This window comes from Triticum aestivum, chromosome 6B, assembly GCF_018294505.1.
Source record: "Triticum aestivum cultivar Chinese Spring chromosome 6B, IWGSC CS RefSeq v2.1, whole genome shotgun sequence".
NCBI lineage: Eukaryota > Viridiplantae > Streptophyta > Magnoliopsida > Poales > Poaceae > Triticum > Triticum aestivum.
In genome coordinates this window covers 405,607,193-405,625,214 of record NC_057810.1, presented here as the reverse complement: position 1 = coordinate 405,625,214, position 18,022 = coordinate 405,607,193, and the positions used below count along the sequence as shown (strand labels likewise).

The following is an 18,022-nucleotide window of genomic DNA, read 5'->3' as shown; positions in this document are numbered from 1 at the left end:
TACTCTGTCATGCCTTCATGTTGGGACGCAAATGGGCATGTAAGGATTTGTTTCTCCCGGTGCAACGCACGAGCATTTTACTAGTATATTTAAACTCCCAAGATCATAATAAATTCATATGAACTTGGGAAATTATATATAACTTGGACACATGCCCGTGCGTTGCAAAGGGAGAGTCTATAAAAAGGAACATGTAGAAATTAGAAAATCAACATAAAGCAAACTCTACACACTCAAGACAACATCTTCCACTCTGAATTGGCATCACAGAGTGGAGGGACGGCGGTGGCGGAGGGACGGGGGCGCGACAGCGGCGGAGGGATGAGGGTGTGGCGGCAGGGGAGGGATGGGGGTGCGGCGGCGGTTGAAACCCTCGGGCAATTGTTGCTTTATTATTAGGTAAAGATATATCATATTGTTCACAAATAACCGAATCTTGATAATAAATTCCTTTCCCCCTAAAATATGAATCTTGATAATAAATTCATTTCCCCCTAAAAAGATAATGAACGCCATTAATCCCATGACTCGTTCTCTTTCCCAACCGCACGAGAGGCAAACGAGGAAGAGAAACCATTGCCCCCTCTGTCGATGACATGTACCTAGGGTAAGGTCTTATTCAATACTCCAAAGAAACAAAGCTCCCGAAGCACCGAGACGTAGGGTTGCCCTTTCCTACTTACCCCCTACCTCTATTGTCAGATCTGTTCCCATGACACCCTCCCTCCATCGGCAAAGCTGCTGGTCCCTACCTCCATCTATCGCTGCGGCGGCGGCTACAGGTGGGGACCTCGGCGCCATGTTATTTCACCATCAACTTGTTCGCTCCCGCCGACACAAATGATCCGTCGCCATCGCAAACCCTAGATTTGAAGTAACCCCGATGAAAAAATGTGTGTGGAAACCAGCAAGCTCCGACAACCCCTTGTCGAGACACCGCGCCCGAGGAAGCGAGATCGGGCGCCCCTGCACGATGTTATGTGAAGGTTTTCTTTTTTTTGATTTTTTAATTTGTTGGTCGGTTTCAAAATGCAGTCGAAAATGCCGGCATAACTATTCATACCTAGGGATTGAATATTGTGAAACTCTTGATGAAATAGATATTTGTGTACCTAATTTTTTTAAATAACAAGTAAACTATAAGGGATTTTTACCTCATGCCACACCTAAAAATTTTCCCGCTGCTGCGAAAAATTTTCCCGCTCCGCATATGAGGGTATTTTTGTCAGCACAGAACACCACTACACGCCCGCACCGCACGATACGAGGGTATTTTCGTCAAAGTAATTTAGCCGCACCGCACCATACCGCCGCTCCCGTCCCCCAAATCCCATCGAACCCTAGCCGCCCCTCTGCCCTCCCCACGAACCCTAGCCACCCCTCGAGCGCGAGCCGCAGCCGATCCAGCCACCAGCGGGGCGGTGCGAGCAGCGGCCGGTCCAGCCACCGGCGGGGCGGCGCGAGCAGCCGCCGGTCCAGCCATCGGCGGCGTGGCGCGAGCAGCGGACGGTCCTACCACAGGCGGGGCAGTGCGATCTTGACCTCTCCAGGTACAGGGCCTCCCCACCAGCGGGGCTCCTGTGCTTCCCCGCTCCGGCAGCACACTCCACCACCACATCTCTCTCTCTCGCTCTCTCTCTCTCTCTCTCTCTCTCTCTCTCTCTCTGCTCCACCACACTCCACCGTTTATCACTGTATTTCTTATGTCATGGTGAAGGTTGCAGAGGTGGAAGGGAAGCAGAGGACCATTCGACCATACTCCACCGCTGCTCACCGTTCGACCATACTCTCAGGACAAGCTGCTCACGGAGGTGCCCAAGTACAAGCAGACCATCTTCTCCCTCCTCCCCTAGGTAACTTCATCTTCATCCCACATCCAAGTAGGTGTTCCATTTGAACTAAATCCGATTCAGTTTCCGGACAACTAGGTCTGTTTTTATCTGGCGTTGCGGGAGTCTAGATAGCTCTGCAATAGTAGACTCATGACGTGACCACGCAGCTCTAGTTCTGCCAGTCCCCATTGAAAATTCTGAATCTTCATCAGTTCTACACTGGCTGTTAATTTAAATATTTAATCCTATTGCTACACTTAATCTCTGCAAATTTAATGAACTGGACAACTGAATGCAAATGTATTTTATTTGCACTTGATCTCAACTGAATATTGTTCGAAGACATGATACATAAGCAATCTTTATCAATAGCTAAAAATGTGTAGGCTACAGCTTGTGTGTGACAGTGTGACTGATGTCGATGACAAGTAGTGAAGTGCTTGTGTCTAGATACTATTATATGTGCAACTGTTTATCTACCTTTCAAAGCATCAGCCCACTTTATCTTTTTAATAACTTGTAACTGCTATGCTGCTCCCTAGGCCATTAACTCGTCCAGCAAGCAAGGAAAGTAAACTAGGCAACAACCAAGCTGACTAGCACAGTTCCAGTTCCCGTGAGATCTACTATGACAAAGATGAGAAGGAGCAAGAAACTTGCAGGTATACGACTTGTTTGTTTAGTGTGATGTTTGGTTCTCTATGGACATGAATTGTGCTTTGTATAGTTTCGTGCCTAGATAATGTTTGTAACCTATTACTCGAAATTTACGTCTTCTAGGATTGCTAATAGTTCGCTCCTAATATGTACTCTGTATAAAAAATAAAATAGTTTGCTCCTGATTTGTATTTGTATTCTAGGATTGCTAAGAAACTCGCAGCTCAGTTGTTTGTGTTTTCTTGCTTCTCCTATGCATTTCAACCATTAAGTCTTACAATTATATTTTTTGTTCATGTAAAGAAGCGCCAACTACTGAATATGAGAAGATTAGGGCTAAAAATATGATGAGGAACAACCGCATATTCCAATCACTTGGCATCGCTGCATTAGGTATGATGGTTAGGAACTCAAATCAAATGCAGCAAGGTAGTGCCATCATCGGTGGGGACTCAGCTTCTGCCATAACACAACAAGGCTCAAGCTCTGAGTACAGTCCTGACGATGAGGTCATTGAGGAGGATGAAGTTGATGATATTGTAGTGGAGAAGGAAGATAAGGTGCTAATTCTACCTTTGTTTTTGAGGGATGGGGGCTATTTGTATGCTATATGTGCTTGAGTGCTTTTACTAATTTTTGAAAGACATTTTTTTGCACGAGATCTAGTAGTTGTCTCTTTTTTATTATAATGCTTTGAAGGTTTCTAAGAAGGCAAGGAAGTCGATTAATAAAAAGACTAAGAAGAGTTTTGATAAACCTTCTGAGATGGCTCCAGGAAAAACAAGGGTGATTGCTCCAGCCTCAGGAGGCTCAAAGAGGGTGCTACCTGGTTTGAACTCGGATGAACATGAATCTGCTCGAGTCACTAGGCAGAAAACAAAGCTGTCTCTAACCAACCATGAAGAAAGTCTTGTGCAAATGGATGTAGGAAGCCCAGCAAATGTGGATGAAGGAAGCCTCCATGTGCACGTGGATGTAAGAAGCTCGATGCACGAAGATGAAAGAAGCCTGATGCATGGGGGTGAAGTAAGCCTGATGCAGATGGGTGAAACAAGCCATGTCCCATCTACTCTGTGCACAAATCAGCCAATTGAAGTTCCTGAGTTCTCTGATCAACAGCTTGACCAACAGCGGCAAATGGACGTTGAAGGCAAGTAATAATAACACATGATCAGTTATGAAATCATGAAATGCAAACTTGATTTGTCTTAATTGTATGAATGTCTTCTTTTTCAGCTACACCTATTGTGGATAAGTGCAGGAATGGGAAAGGGCTCGAAAGACTCACTAAAGAGTTAGGCTCTAAGATTATCATCCAAGTGGCTGAGGGGAAGAAACGCCCGGACAAACCAGCATAGGCTGCAAAGCTTGCATCCCAGGGTGGGGTCGCTGCGAGGTAGCATCTACCACTCCTTCCCCACTTCAAGGAGTACAAGGCCAATGGGCATCATATTGACAGTTTCATTGGCAAAGTTGCTGTAAGTATATTCTTTCTCAGCCAAATGTGATTATATCTGTTCACTTGTTATATCATTCTAAATTGTGTCCTTGCATTATATGTTATCTACTCAGATCAATTTTGATATGGACACCCGTTCCGATGCCGTGAAGTATGCATGCACTGACATCCTCAAGACCGCGTTGAAGAATAGGCGCCACCATCTCAAGAAGAAGCATTTTGACAATGTACCGGCCAATCTAGTGAGTGTCAAATCTCTTGATAAGAATGTGACAGATGCGGAGTGGCAAAGACTGGTCAAGATGTGGTCTACCCCAAGGCACAAGGTATTCATACTGTAGTTCTATGTGAAGGAGTTCATTGTGTCTATGTTTACCATTGTGCTTGTTTTATCTTGCCATGTTCATACGATAGCTATTTAGCTGGTATAATAATGATGATGTGCTTGTTTACCATTGTGTCTATTGTGCTTGTTTTATCTTGCCATCGTTGTGCTGCTTGGAGAGATGATGATAACATTGTTTTCATGCTATTATGGCTGCATACACTTTTGAACTGCAACTTGGATTGCAATCTGTAGGAGCCTTTATGGTTGCTCCATTAATTCTCATGTTTCTTTTTCCATGGTAGGAAACCTGTCAGTCGAACAAGGAGAACCGTTCCAAAGTTAAGTTCCATCAGAAAACTGGTTCTCGCCCCTACATTTCCCATGTGCATGCTTTGGTAAGGATCTCTCATGTTATCAATTGCTACTACAGTGATTCTTTTAATTGTTTCTTATTGTTCCATTGTGTCGTGAACAATTTCAGAAAGAGGCTCGTAAGGGTGAAGAGTTGACTGCATTTGATCTATTCAAGGAGTGCCACAATGGCAAGAAGACTGGATTCTCTGAGCCAGTTAAGAAGGCGATAGTAAGTTTCTAGTATTCTTTTTCGTGTTGATGAGGCTTGTTTACCTCATCCTTGTTACACTTGATTACATTATATGACTTCTACTTGACGGATTTGATAGAGATGGTTTTTTCAAAGTAGTACCGCATATGATTCATGTTTTGTTATAGTTTGTTTGTACCAGTCCTCTGTTTCACTGCATTGCATATTCATTTTGGTACTGGAAATGCGACAATATTCAGGCAATTTTAGTTCTTGTTGTAGTCCAGCAGGTATTGCTTATCGTTGGAGAATCTTAATTAAGAGAGAGCATTGTATGTTCTTTGACTATTTGTCTAGTGATTGCCTGAAGCATCTATCTTCCCATCTTTCAGAGTGGAGAAACTCTGTCATTTCATATACAATCTGAATGAAATGTTTAGGACTTGTGGAAGTGGATTTCTCTGATACTATATACTGTACTAAAGAAACAACATATGCGCTCCTGAAACGTACTACATTCTTCTCTGCTCCATGTTCCCATTTAAGCTAAACAGAGATGCACACAGTTGCCTAATTTAAATTTCAACAATGGTTTGTTTTGTATGCTTACCTGTTTAATAAACCTGGTGCCATGCTTCTTTCATGTAGCTGATAGTAACTTGCAAAAAAAAGTGATTCCCAAGGATGATTAATTCTGCTTGCCTGCTTCAAAGTTTTCAAATAACTAGTTAATTAGTAGCATGGAGACTGGATTATTATTTAGTCAACATTCTTGAGTAGTTTGCTTATAAAGTTTCCTAGTTATTCAGAACCAACTGCAATGACATGTGTGTGCATCTTTCTTTAAATGTCAGGCTGACATGGAAAAAGCTATGGAACAAGGGGTACCAGAAGGTGGAGAACCAAAGAATGTTGCTGCTGTTGTTGCTGACATTCTCACTAAAGAATGTCCCTCCAGCACATTCCTCAAAATGTTGGCCTTGAGTCAAGCTCCAAGAAGAAGTTCAACAGATCTGCAGCTGCTTTGGATGCTCATGTACAAGAACTAGAGTACAAGCTTGAGAAGGAGAGGCGAGTCGCTGAGTTGATGCGAGAGGAGCTTGTTGATGTCAAGAAGAAATCAGAGGAGACCGAAGCTGCACGCGCCGCAGAGTACCAGTTGTTACTGCAAAGAGTTGAGGCCACCGATGCTAGATTTGCGCATCTCATGAATCTGTTCGAAGGTAAAATAGTTTAGTACGGTGTGGTTGATGTTGGCTTTGGTACTTTTGATGTTGAGTTGTTTCGACCTGGGGTTGATGAGTTTCTTTGACTGGACATGTGAACCACAATATGGACCAGAGATTGGCTGTGGTTTGATGATGTTCTGTTTTGGTTGATGTTGTGTACTGATACCAAGCTACTGGCTATGTTATTTTGGTTGGTGCATCTTATGAACTTGTGGTGTAATGATACTGTTGGGCCTAAGTTAATGAAATCTTGGAGAATTGTATTGGTTGACTGCCAAACTGTGCAATGATTTTTTTGAGCTACTGTTGGTTATTGGCCGGACCGAAAATACTAAATTGTATGAGTGGGCTGGCTCGTCTCAAGGCCCAATATAGATTTTTTTATAGAAAAAGATTCATATATTTTTGTTGGTTAGAGAGAAGGGCTGGCCCAATTAATGATAGATTGAATAAATGGACTGCACATTGCCCGAGCCCAAGAACTAACATTAAAAGGCCGTGGCCCAAAAGTAAATGTAAAAATGGGCTAAATTATTGGGCTCAGCCCATTAAAACAACTGATTTGGACTGATCCTACGTGGCATCCACGTCATCATTTTTTCCACGTCAGCGCCACGTTGGTTCAGCCACATCAGATCCTACGTGGCCTAGGCTCATTAGTAATGACCATAATTTTGGTCAAAGATTTAACGACGAAAATTTTGGTCAAGGGCGGCCATGACTAAAATTCCAGAAAAGGTCACGTTTGTTTGTTCTTGACGGTCAACTGTTGACCTTCCGAATTTGGTCAAAAAAAGGTCAATAAATGAAAGCAATGACGAATTAACGACCAAAATGGGGAGTCATAATTGACAGTATTTCTTGTAGTGTTTGGATACATTTGCTCACAATCTAACCCTGCCATCCAAACACCACTTTGGTTAGAGTTAGTTCAGGGTTAGAATCTAACTCTAACCTCTGACAGGGCCCATGTCGTCAATTGAGTGAACGCCTTATATTTGACAGGGAATTATGACCTGTGGGACCTACATGTCAGTCTGCACAAAAATCCCCGAGTGACCTCCTACCTCCGGACCGTCCACCTAGTCATCCTCGGCCATGGGACGCAGCTATCGCCGCCAGCAGAAGGCGAGGTCAAAACCGCCGGAAGTACGGAGCCCATGTTGCGGCAGCCCGGATGCCAGCTCCATCCGGCGCTCGCGGCAGCTAGCTAGCCAAGATAGCTCCCTCTAGCAGCTTGTCTTCAAGGTTTGCTAGCTAGATTGGCACGGCAGCACGGCGGCTTGCTCATGCGCGTCGCGCTAAGGCCAGCCATCTGGCTCGAGCGAAGGCCAGCGCAACGGCTTGCTCGCACGTGATGTTTGGTTTCGTAGTAATTTCAAAAAATTTCCTACGCACACGCAAGATCATGTGATGCATAGCAACGAGGGGAGAGTGTTGTCTACGTACCCAACGCAGACCGACTGCGGAAGCGATGACACGACGTAGAGGAAGTAGTCGTACGTCTTCACGATCCAACCGATCAAGCACCGAAACTACGGCACCTCCGAGTTCGAGCACACGTTCAGCTCGATGACGATCCCCGGACTCCGATCCAGCAAAGTGTCGGGGAAGAGTTCCGTCAGCACGACGGCGTGGTGACGATCTTGATGAACTACAGCAGCAGGGCTTCGCCTAAACTCCGCTACAGTATTATCGAGGAATATGGTGGCAGGGGGCACCGCACACGGCTAAGGAATCGATCACGTGGATCAACTTGTGTCAACTTGTGTGTTTAGAGGTGCCCCTGCCTCCGTATATAAAGGAGGAGAGGAGGGGAGGCTGGCCGGCCAAGGGGGGGAGGCGCAGGAGAGTCCTACTCCCTCTGGGAGTAGGATTCCCCCTCCAATCCTAGTCCAACTAGGATTCCTCGGAGGGGAAAAGAGGAGGAGGGGGCCGGCCACCTCTCCTAGTCCTAATAGGACTAGGGGAAGGGGGGGCGCGCAGCCCAACTAGGGCAGCCCCTTCTCCTTTCCACTAAGGCCCACTATGGCCCAAATAGCTCCCGGGGGGTTCCGGTAACCCTCCCGGTATTCCGGTAAAATCCCGATTTCACCCGGAACACTTCCGATATCCAAATATAGGCTTCCAATATATCAATCTTTACGTCTCGACCATTTCGAGACTCCTCGCCATGTCCGTGATCACATCCGGGACTCTGAACAACCTTCGGTACATCAAAATGCATAAACTCATAATATAACTGTCATCGTAACCTTAAGCGTGCGGACCCTACGGGTTCGAGAACAATGTAGACATGACCGAGACACGTCTCCGGTCAATAACCAATAGCGGGACCTGGATGCCCATATTGGCTCCTACATATTCTACGAAGATCTTTATCGGTCAGACCGCATAACGACATACGTTGTTCCCTTTGTCATCGGTATGTTACTTGCCCGAGATTTGATCGTCGGTATCCAATACCTAGTTCAATCTCGTTACTGGCAAGTCTCTTTACTCATTCCGTAATACATCATCTCACAACTAACATATTAGTTGCAGTGCTTGCAAGGCTTATGTGATGTGCATTACCGAGAGGGCCCAGAGATACCTCTCCGACAATCGGAGTGACAAATCCTAATCTCGAAATACGCCAACCCAACATCGACCATTGGAGACACCTGTAGTACTCCTTTATAATCACCCAGTTACGTTGTGACGTTTGGTAGTACCCAAAGTGTTCCTCCGGCAAACGGGAGTTGCATAATCTCATAGTCATAGGAACATGTATAAGTCATGAAGAAAGCAATAGCAACATACTAAACGATCAGGTGCTAAGCTAATGGAATGGGTCATGTCAATCAGATCATTCAACTAATGATGTGACCTCGTTAATCAAATAACAACTCATTGTTCATGGTCAGGAAACATAACCATCTTTGATTAACGAGCTAGTCAAGTAGAGGCATACTAGTGACACTCTGTTTGTCTATGTATTCACACATGTATTATGTTTCCGGTTAATACAATTCTAGCATGAATAATAAACATTTATCATGATATAAGGAAATAAATAATAACTTTATTATTGCCTCTAGGGCATATTTCCTTCAGTCTCCCACTTGCACTAGAGTCAATAATCTAGTTCACATCGCCATGTGATTTAACAGCAATAGTTCACATCACCATGTGATTAACACCCATAGTTCACATTGCTATGTGACCAACACCCAAAGGGTTTACTAGATTTAGTAATCTAGTTCACATCGCTATGTGATTAACACCCAAGGAGTACTAAGGTGTGATCATGTTTTGCTTGTGAGAGAATCTTAGTCAACGGGTCTGCCACATTCAGATCCTCATGTATTTTGCAAATTTCTATGTCAACAATGCTCTGCATGGAGCTACTCTAGCTAATTGCTCCCACTTTCAATATGTATCTAAATCGAGACTTAGAGTCATCTAGATTAGTGTCAAACTTGCATCGGCGTAACCCTTTACGACGACCCTTTTTCCATAATCGAGAAACATATCCTTATTCCACTAAGGACAATTTTGACCGCTCTCCAGTGATCTACTCCTAGATCACTATTGTACTCCTTTGCCAAACTCAGTGGTATGGCATACAATAGATCTGGTATACAGCATGGCATACTTTATAGAACCTATGACTGAGGCATAGGGAATGACTTTCATTCTCTTTCTATTTTCTGCCGTGGTCGGGCTTTGAGTCTTACTCAACTTCACACCTTGCAACACGGGCAAGAACTCCTTCTTTGACTGTTCCATTTTGAACTATTTCAAAAATTTATCAAGGTATGTATTCATTGAAAAATCTTATCAAGCGTCTTCATCTATCTATATAGATCTTGATGCTCAATGTGTAAGCAGCTTCACCAAGGTCTTTCTTTGAAAAACTTTTATTCAAGTATCCTTTCATGCTTTGCAGAATAATTCTACATTATTTCCGATCAACAATATGTCATTCACATATACTTATCAGAAATGTTGTAGTGCTCCCACTCACTTTCTTGTAAATACAGGCTTCACCGTAAGTCTGTACAAAAACTATATGCTTTGATCAACTTATCAAAGCGTATATTCCAACTCCGAGATTCTTGCACCAGTCCATAAATGGATCGCTGGAGCTTGCACACTTTGTTAGCTCCCTTTGGATCGACAAAACCTTCTGGTTGCATCATATACAACTCTTCTTCCAGAAATCCATTCAGGAATGCAGTTTTGACATCCATCTGCCAAATTTCATAATCATAAAATGCGGCAATCGCTAACATGATTCGGACGGACTTAAGCATCGCTACGGGTGAGAAGGTCTCATCGTAGTCAATCCCTTGAACTTGTCGAAAACCTTTTGCGACAAGTCGAGCTTTGTAGACAGTAACATTACCATCAGCGTCAGTCTTCTTCTTAAAGATCCATTTATTCTCAATTGCTTGCCGATCATCGGGCAAGTCAACCAAAGTCCATACTTTGTTCTCATACATGGATCATATCTCAGATTTCATGGCCTCAAGCCATTTCGTGGAATCTGGGCTCATCATTGCTTCCTCATAGTTCGTAGGTTCATCATGGTCTAGTAACATGACTTCCAGAACATGATTACCGTACCACTCTGGTGCGGATCTTACTCTGGAAGACCTACGAGGTTTGGTAGTAACTTGATCTGAAGTTTGATGATCATCATCATTAACTTCCTCACTTATTGGTGTAGGAATCACTGGAACTGATTTCTGTGATGAACTACTTTCCAATAAGGGAGAAGGTATAATTACCTCATCAAGTTCTACTCTCCTCCCACTCACTTCTTTCGAGAGAAACTCCTTCTCTGGAAAGGATCCATTTTAGCAACGAATGTCTTGCCTTCGGATCTGTGATAGAAGGTGTACCCAACAATTTCCTTTGGGTATTCTATGAAGACGCACTTCTCCGATTTGGGTTCGAACTTTATCAGGATGAAACTTTTTCACATAAGCATCGCAGCCCCAAACTTTAAGAAACAACAGCTTAGGTTTACTGCTAAACCATAGTTCATACAGTGTCGTCTCAACGGATTTAGATGGTGCCCTATTTTAAAACGTGAATGCAGCTGTCTCTAATGCATAACCCCAAAACGATAGTGGTAAAGAGATATCATAGATCGCACCATATCAAATAAAGTGCGGTTAGACGTTCGGACACACCATAACGATGTGGTATTCCAGGTGGCGTGAGCTGTGAAACTATTCCACATTGTTTTAATTGAAGACCAAACTCGTAACTCAAATATTTGTCTCCGCGATCAGATCGCAGAAACTTTATTTTCTTGTTACGATGATTTTTCCACTTCACTCTGAAATTCTTTGAACCTTTCAACTATTTCAGACTTATGTTTCATCAAGTAGATATACCCATATCTGCTCAAATCATCTTGTGAAGGTCAGAAAACAACGATGCTTGCCACGAGCATCAGCACTCATTGGATCGCATACATCGATATGTATTATTTCCAATAAGTCAGTAGCTCGTTCCATTGTTCCGGAGAACGAAGTTTTAGTCATCTTGCCCAAAAGGCACGGTTCGCAAGCATCAAAATGATTCATAACCAAGTGATTCCGAAAATCCATCTTTATGGAGTTTCTTCATGCGCTTTACACCGATATGACCCAAACGGCAGTGCCACAAATAAGTTGCACTATCATTATTAACTTTGCATCTTTTGGCATCAATATTATGAATATGTGTATCACCACGATCGAGATCCAATGAACCATTTTCATTGGGTGTGTAACCATATAAGGTTTTATTCATGTAAACAGAACAACAGTTTATTCTCTTACTTAAATGAATAACCGTATTGCAATAAACACGATCAAATCATATTCATGCTCAACGCAAACACCAAATAACATTTATTTAGGTTCAACACTAATCCCGAAAGAATAGGGAGTGTGCGATGATGATCATATCAATCTTGAAACTACTTTCAACACACATCATCACTTCACCCTTAACTAGTTTCTGTTTATTCTGCAACTCCCGTTTCAAGTTACTAATCTTAGCAACTGAACTAGTATCAAATACTGAGGGGTTGCTATAAACACTAGTAAAGTACACATCACTAAATGTATATCAAATATACTTATGTTTACTTTGCCATCCTTCTTATCCGCCAATCACTTGGGGTAGTTCCGCTTCCAGTGACCAGTCCCTTTGCAGTAGAAACACTTAGTCTCAGGCTTAGGACCAGACTTAGGCTTCTTCATTTGAGCAGCAACTTGCTTACCGTTCTTCTTGAAGTTCCCCTTCTTCCCTTTGCCCTTTTTCTTGAAACTAGTGGTCTTGTTAACCATCAACACTTGATGTTCTTTCTTGATTTCTACCTTCGTCGATTTCAACATCACGAAGAGCTCAGGAATCATTTTCGTCATCCCTTGCATACTATAGTTCATCACGAAGTTCTAGTAACTTTAGTGATGGTGACTAGAGAATTCTGTCAATCACTATCTTATCTGGAAGATTAACTCCCACTTGATTCAAGCGATTGAAGTACTCAGACAATCTGAGCACATGCTCACTAGTTGAGCGATTCTCCTCCATCTTTTAGCTATAGAACTTGTTGGAGACTTCATATCTCTCAACTCGGGTATTTGCTTGAAATATTAGCTTCAACTCCTGGAACATCTCATATGGTCCATGACATTCAAAACGTCTTTGAAGTCCCGATTCTAAGCCGTTAAGCATGGTGCACTTAAACTATCAAGTAGTCATCATATTGAGCTAGCCAAACGTTCATAACGTCTGCATTTGCTCCTGCAATAGGTCCGTCACCTAGCGGTGCATTAAGGACATAATTCTTCTGTGCAGCAATGAGGATTTAACCTCAGATCACGGATCAAATCCGCAACATTGCTACTAACATTTTTCAACACAATTTTCTATAGGAACATATCAAAATAAACACAGGGAAGCAACAACGCGAGCTATTGATCTACAACATGATTTGCAAAATACTACCAGGACTAAGTTCATGATAAATTTAAGTTCAATTTAATCATATTACTTAAGAACTCCCACTTAGATAGACATCCCTCTAATCCTCTAAGTGATCACGTGATCCAAATCAACTAAACCATAACCGATCATCACGTGAGATGGAGTAGTTTTCAATGGTGAACATCGTTATGTTGATCATATCTACTATATGATTCACGCTCGACCTTTCGGTCTCCGTGTTCCGAGGCCATATCTGCATATGCTAGGCTTGTCAAGTTTAACCTGAGTATTCTGCGTGTGCAAAAACTGGCTTGCACCCGTTGTAGATGGACGTAGAGCTTATCACACCCGATCATCACGTGGTGTCTGGGCACGACGAACTTTGGCAACGGTGCATACTCAGGGAGAACACTTCTTGATAATTTAGTGAGAGATCATCTTATAATGCTACCGTCAATCAAAGCAAGATAAGATGCATAAAAAGATAAACATCACATGCAATCAATATAAGTGATATGATATGGCCATCATCATCTTGTGCTTGTGATCTCCATCTCCGAAGCACCGTCATGATCACCATCGTCACCGGCGCGACACCTTGATCTCCATCGTAGCATCGTTGTCGTCTCGCCAATCTTATGCTTTCACGACTATCACTACCGTTTAGTAATAAAGTAAAGCATTACATCGCGATTGCATTGCATACAATAAAGCGACAACCATATGGCTCCTGCCAGTTGCCGATAACTTGGTTACAAAACATGATCATCTCATACAATAAAAATCAGCATCATGCCTTGACCATATCACATCACAACATGCCCTGCAAAAACAAGTTAGACGTCCTCTACTTTGTTGTTGCATGTTTTACGTGGCTGCTACGGGCTTAAGTAAGAACCAAACTCACCTACGCATCAAAACCACAACGATAGTTTGTCAAATAGACTCCGTTTTAACCTTCGCAAGGACCGGGCGTAGCCATACTTGGTTCAACTAAAGTTGGAGAGGCAGTCGCCCGCAAGCCATCTCTGTGCAAAGCACGTCGAGGGAACCGGTCTCGCGTAAGCGTACGCGTAAGGTTGGTCCGGGTCGTCTCGTCCAACAATACCGCCGAAGCAAAGTATGACATGCTGGTAGGCAGTATGACTTGTATCGTCCACAACTTACTTGTGTTCTACTCGTGCATATAACATCAACATCAATAACCTGGCTCGGATGCCACTGTTTGGTTTCGTAGTAATTTCAAAAATTTCCCTACGCACACGCAAGATCATGTGATGCATAGCAACGAGGGGAGAGTGTTGTCTACGTACCCAACGCAGACCGACTGCGGAAGCGATGACACGACGTAGAGGAAGTAGTCGTACGTCTTCACGATCCAACCGATCAAGCACCGAAACTACGGCACCTCCGAGTTCGAGCACACGTTAAGCTCGATGACGATCCCCGGACTCCGATCCAGGAAAGTGTCGGGGAAGAGTTCCGTCAGCACGACGGCGTGGTGACGATCTTGATGAACTACAGCAGCAGGGCTTCGCCTAAACTCCGCTACAGTATTATCGAGGAATATGGTGGCAGGGGGCACCGCACACGGCTAAGGAATCGATCACGTGGATCAACTTGTGTCAACTTGTGTGTTTAGAGGTTCCCCTGCCTTCGTATATAAAGGAGGAGAGGAGGGGAGGCTGGCCGGCCAAGGGGGGGAGGCGCAGGAGAGTCCTACTCCCTCTGGGAGTAGGATTCCCCCTCCAATCCTAGTCCAACTAGGATTCCTCGGAGGGGAAAAGAGGAGGAGGGGGCCGGCCACCTCTCCTAGTCCTAATAGGACTAGGGGAAGGGGGGGCGCGCAGCCCAACTAGGGCAGCCCCTTCTCCTTTCCACTAAGGCCCACTATGGCCCAAATAGCTCCCGGGGGGTTCCGGTAACCCTCCCGGTATTCCGGTAAAATCCCGATTTCACCCGGAACACTTCCGATATCCAAATATAGGCTTCCAATATATCAATCTTTACGTCTCGACCATTTCGAGACTCCTCGTCATGTCCGTGATCACATCCGGGACTCCGAACAACCTTCGGTACATCAAAATGCATAAACTCATAATATAACTGTCATCGTAACCTTAAGCGTGCGGACCCTACGGGTTCGAGAACAATGCAGACATGACCGAGACACGTCTCTGGTCAATAACCAATAGCGGGACCTGGATGCCCATATTGGCTCCTACATATTCTACGAAGATCTTTATCGGTCAGACCGCATAACAACATACGTTGTTCCCTTTGTCATCGGTATGTTACTTGCCCGAGATTCGATCATCGGTATCCAATACCTAGTTCAATCTCGTTACCGGCAAGTCTCTTTACTCGTTCCGTAATACATCATCTTACAACTAACATATTAGTTGTAATGCTTGCAAGGCTTATGTGATGTGTATTACCGAGAGGGCCCAGAGATACCTCTCCGACAATCGGAGTGACAAATCCTAATCTCGAAATACGCCAACCCAACATCGACCATTGGAGACACCTGTAGTACTCCTTTATAATCACCCAGTTACGTTGTGACGTTTGGTAGTACCCAAAGTGTTCCTCCGGTAAACGGGAGTTGCATAATCTCATAGTCATAGGAACATGTATAAGTCATGAAGAAAGCAATAGCAACATACTAAACGATCGGGTGCTAAGCTAATGGAATGGGTCATGTCAATCAGATCATTCTACTAATGATGTGACCTCGTTAATCAAATAACAACTCATTGTTCATGGTTAGGAAACTTAACCGTCTTTGATTAACGAGCTAGTCAAGTAGAGGCATACTAGTGACACTCTGTTTGTCTATGTATTCACACATGTATTATGTTTCCGGTAAATACAATTCTAGCATGAATAATAAACATTTATCATGATTATAAGGAAATAAATAATAACTTTATTATTGCCTCTAGGGCATATTTCCTTCAGTCTCCCACTTGCACTAGAGTCAATAATCTAGATTACACTGTAATGAATCTTACACCCATGGAGCTTTGGTGCTGATCATGTTTTGCTCGTGGAAGAGGCTTAGTCAACGGATCTGCAACATTCAGATCCGTATGTATCTTGCAAATCTCTATGTCTCCCACCTGGACTAGATCCCGGATGGAGTTGAAGCGTCTCTTGATGTGTTTGGTCCTTTTGTGAAATCTGGATTCCTTTGCCAAGGCAATTGCACCAGTATTGTCACAAAAGATTTTCATTGGACCCGATGCACTAGGTATGACACCTAGATCGGATATGAACTCCTTCATCCAGACTCCTTCATTTGCTGCTTCCGAAGCAGCTATGTATTCCGCTTCACATGTAGATCCCGCTACAACGCTTTGTTTAGAACTGCACCAACTGACAGCTCCACCGTTTAATGTAAACACGTATCCGGTTTGCGATTTAGAATCGTCCGGATCAGTGTCAAAGCTTGCATCAACGTAACCTTTTACGGTGAGCTCTTTGTCACCTCCATATACGAGAAACATATCCTTAGTCCTTTTCAGGTATTTTAGGATGTTCTTGTTAGGTTTCGTAGTAATTTCAAAAATTTTCCTACGCGCACACAGGATCATGTGATGCATAGCAACGAGAGGAGAGTGTTGTCTACGTACCCAACGCAGACCGACTGCGGAAGCGATGACACGACGTAGAGGAAGTAGTCGTACGTCTTCACGATCCAACCGATCAAGCACCGAAACTACGGCACCTCCGAGTTCGAGCACACGTTCAGCTCGATGACGATCCCCGGACTCCGATCCAGCAAAGTGTCGGGGAAGAGTTTCGTCAGCACGACGGCGTGGTGACGATCTTGATGAACTACAGCAGCAGGGCTTCGCCTAAACTCCGCTACAGTATTATCGAGGAATATGGTGGCAGGGGGCACCGCACACGGCTAAGGAATCGATCACGTGGATCAACTTGTGTCAACTTGTGTGTTTAGAGGTGCCCCTGCCTCCGTATATAAAGGAGGAGAGGAGGGGAGGCTGGCCGGCCAAGGGGGGGAGGCGCAGGAGAGTCCTACTCCCTCTGGGAGTAGGATTCCCCCTCCAATCCTAGTCCAACTAGGATTCCTCGGAGGGGAAAAGAGGAGGAGGGGGCCGGCCACCTCTCCTAGTCCTAATAGGACTAGGGGAAGAGGGGGGCGCGCAGCCCAACTAGGGCAGCCCCTTCTCCTTTCCACTAAGGCCCACTATGGCCCAAATAGCTCCCGGGGGGTTCCGGTAACCCTCCCGGTATTCCGGTAAAATCCCGATTTCACCCGGAACACTTCCGATATCCAAATATAGGCTTCCAATATATCAATCTTTACGTCTCGACCATTTCGAGACTCCTCGTCATGTCCGTGATCACATCCGGGACTCCGAACAACCTTCGGTACATCAAAATGCATAAACTCATAATATAACTGTCATCATAACCTTAAGCGTGCGGACCCTACGGGTTCGAGAACAATGTAGACATGACCGAGACACGTCTCCGGTCAATAACCAATAGCGGGACCTGGATGCCCATATTGGCTCCTACATATTCTACGAAGATCTTTATCGGTCAGACCGCATAACGACATACGTTGTTCCCTTTGTCATCGGTATGTTACTTGCCCGAGATTTGATCGTCGGTATCCAATACCTAGTTCAATCTCGTTACTGGCAAGTCTCTTTACTCGTTCCGTAATACATCATCTCACAACTAACATATTAGTTGCAGTGCTTGCAAGGCTTATGTGATGTGCATTACCGAGAGGGCCCAGAGATACCTCTCCGACAATCGGAGTGACAAATCCTAATCTCGAAATACGCCAACCCAACATCGACCATTGGAGACACCTGTAGTACTCCTTTATAATCACCCAGTTACGTTGTGACGTTTGGTAGTACCCAAAGTGTTCCTCCGGCAAACGGGAGTTGCATAATCTCATAGTCATAGGAACATGTATAAGTCATGAAGAAAGCAATAGCAACATACTAAACGATC

At 44.1% G+C, this 18,022-nt stretch overlaps 1 pseudogene; it reads left to right on the top strand.

Annotated features, from left to right (window-relative positions):
• Positions 1 to 1,327: 1,327 nt before the first annotated feature.
• LOC123139238 (uncharacterized) lies at positions 1,328 to 6,312 on the top strand (annotated as a pseudogene).
• Positions 6,313 to 18,022: the final 11,710 nt, after the last annotated feature.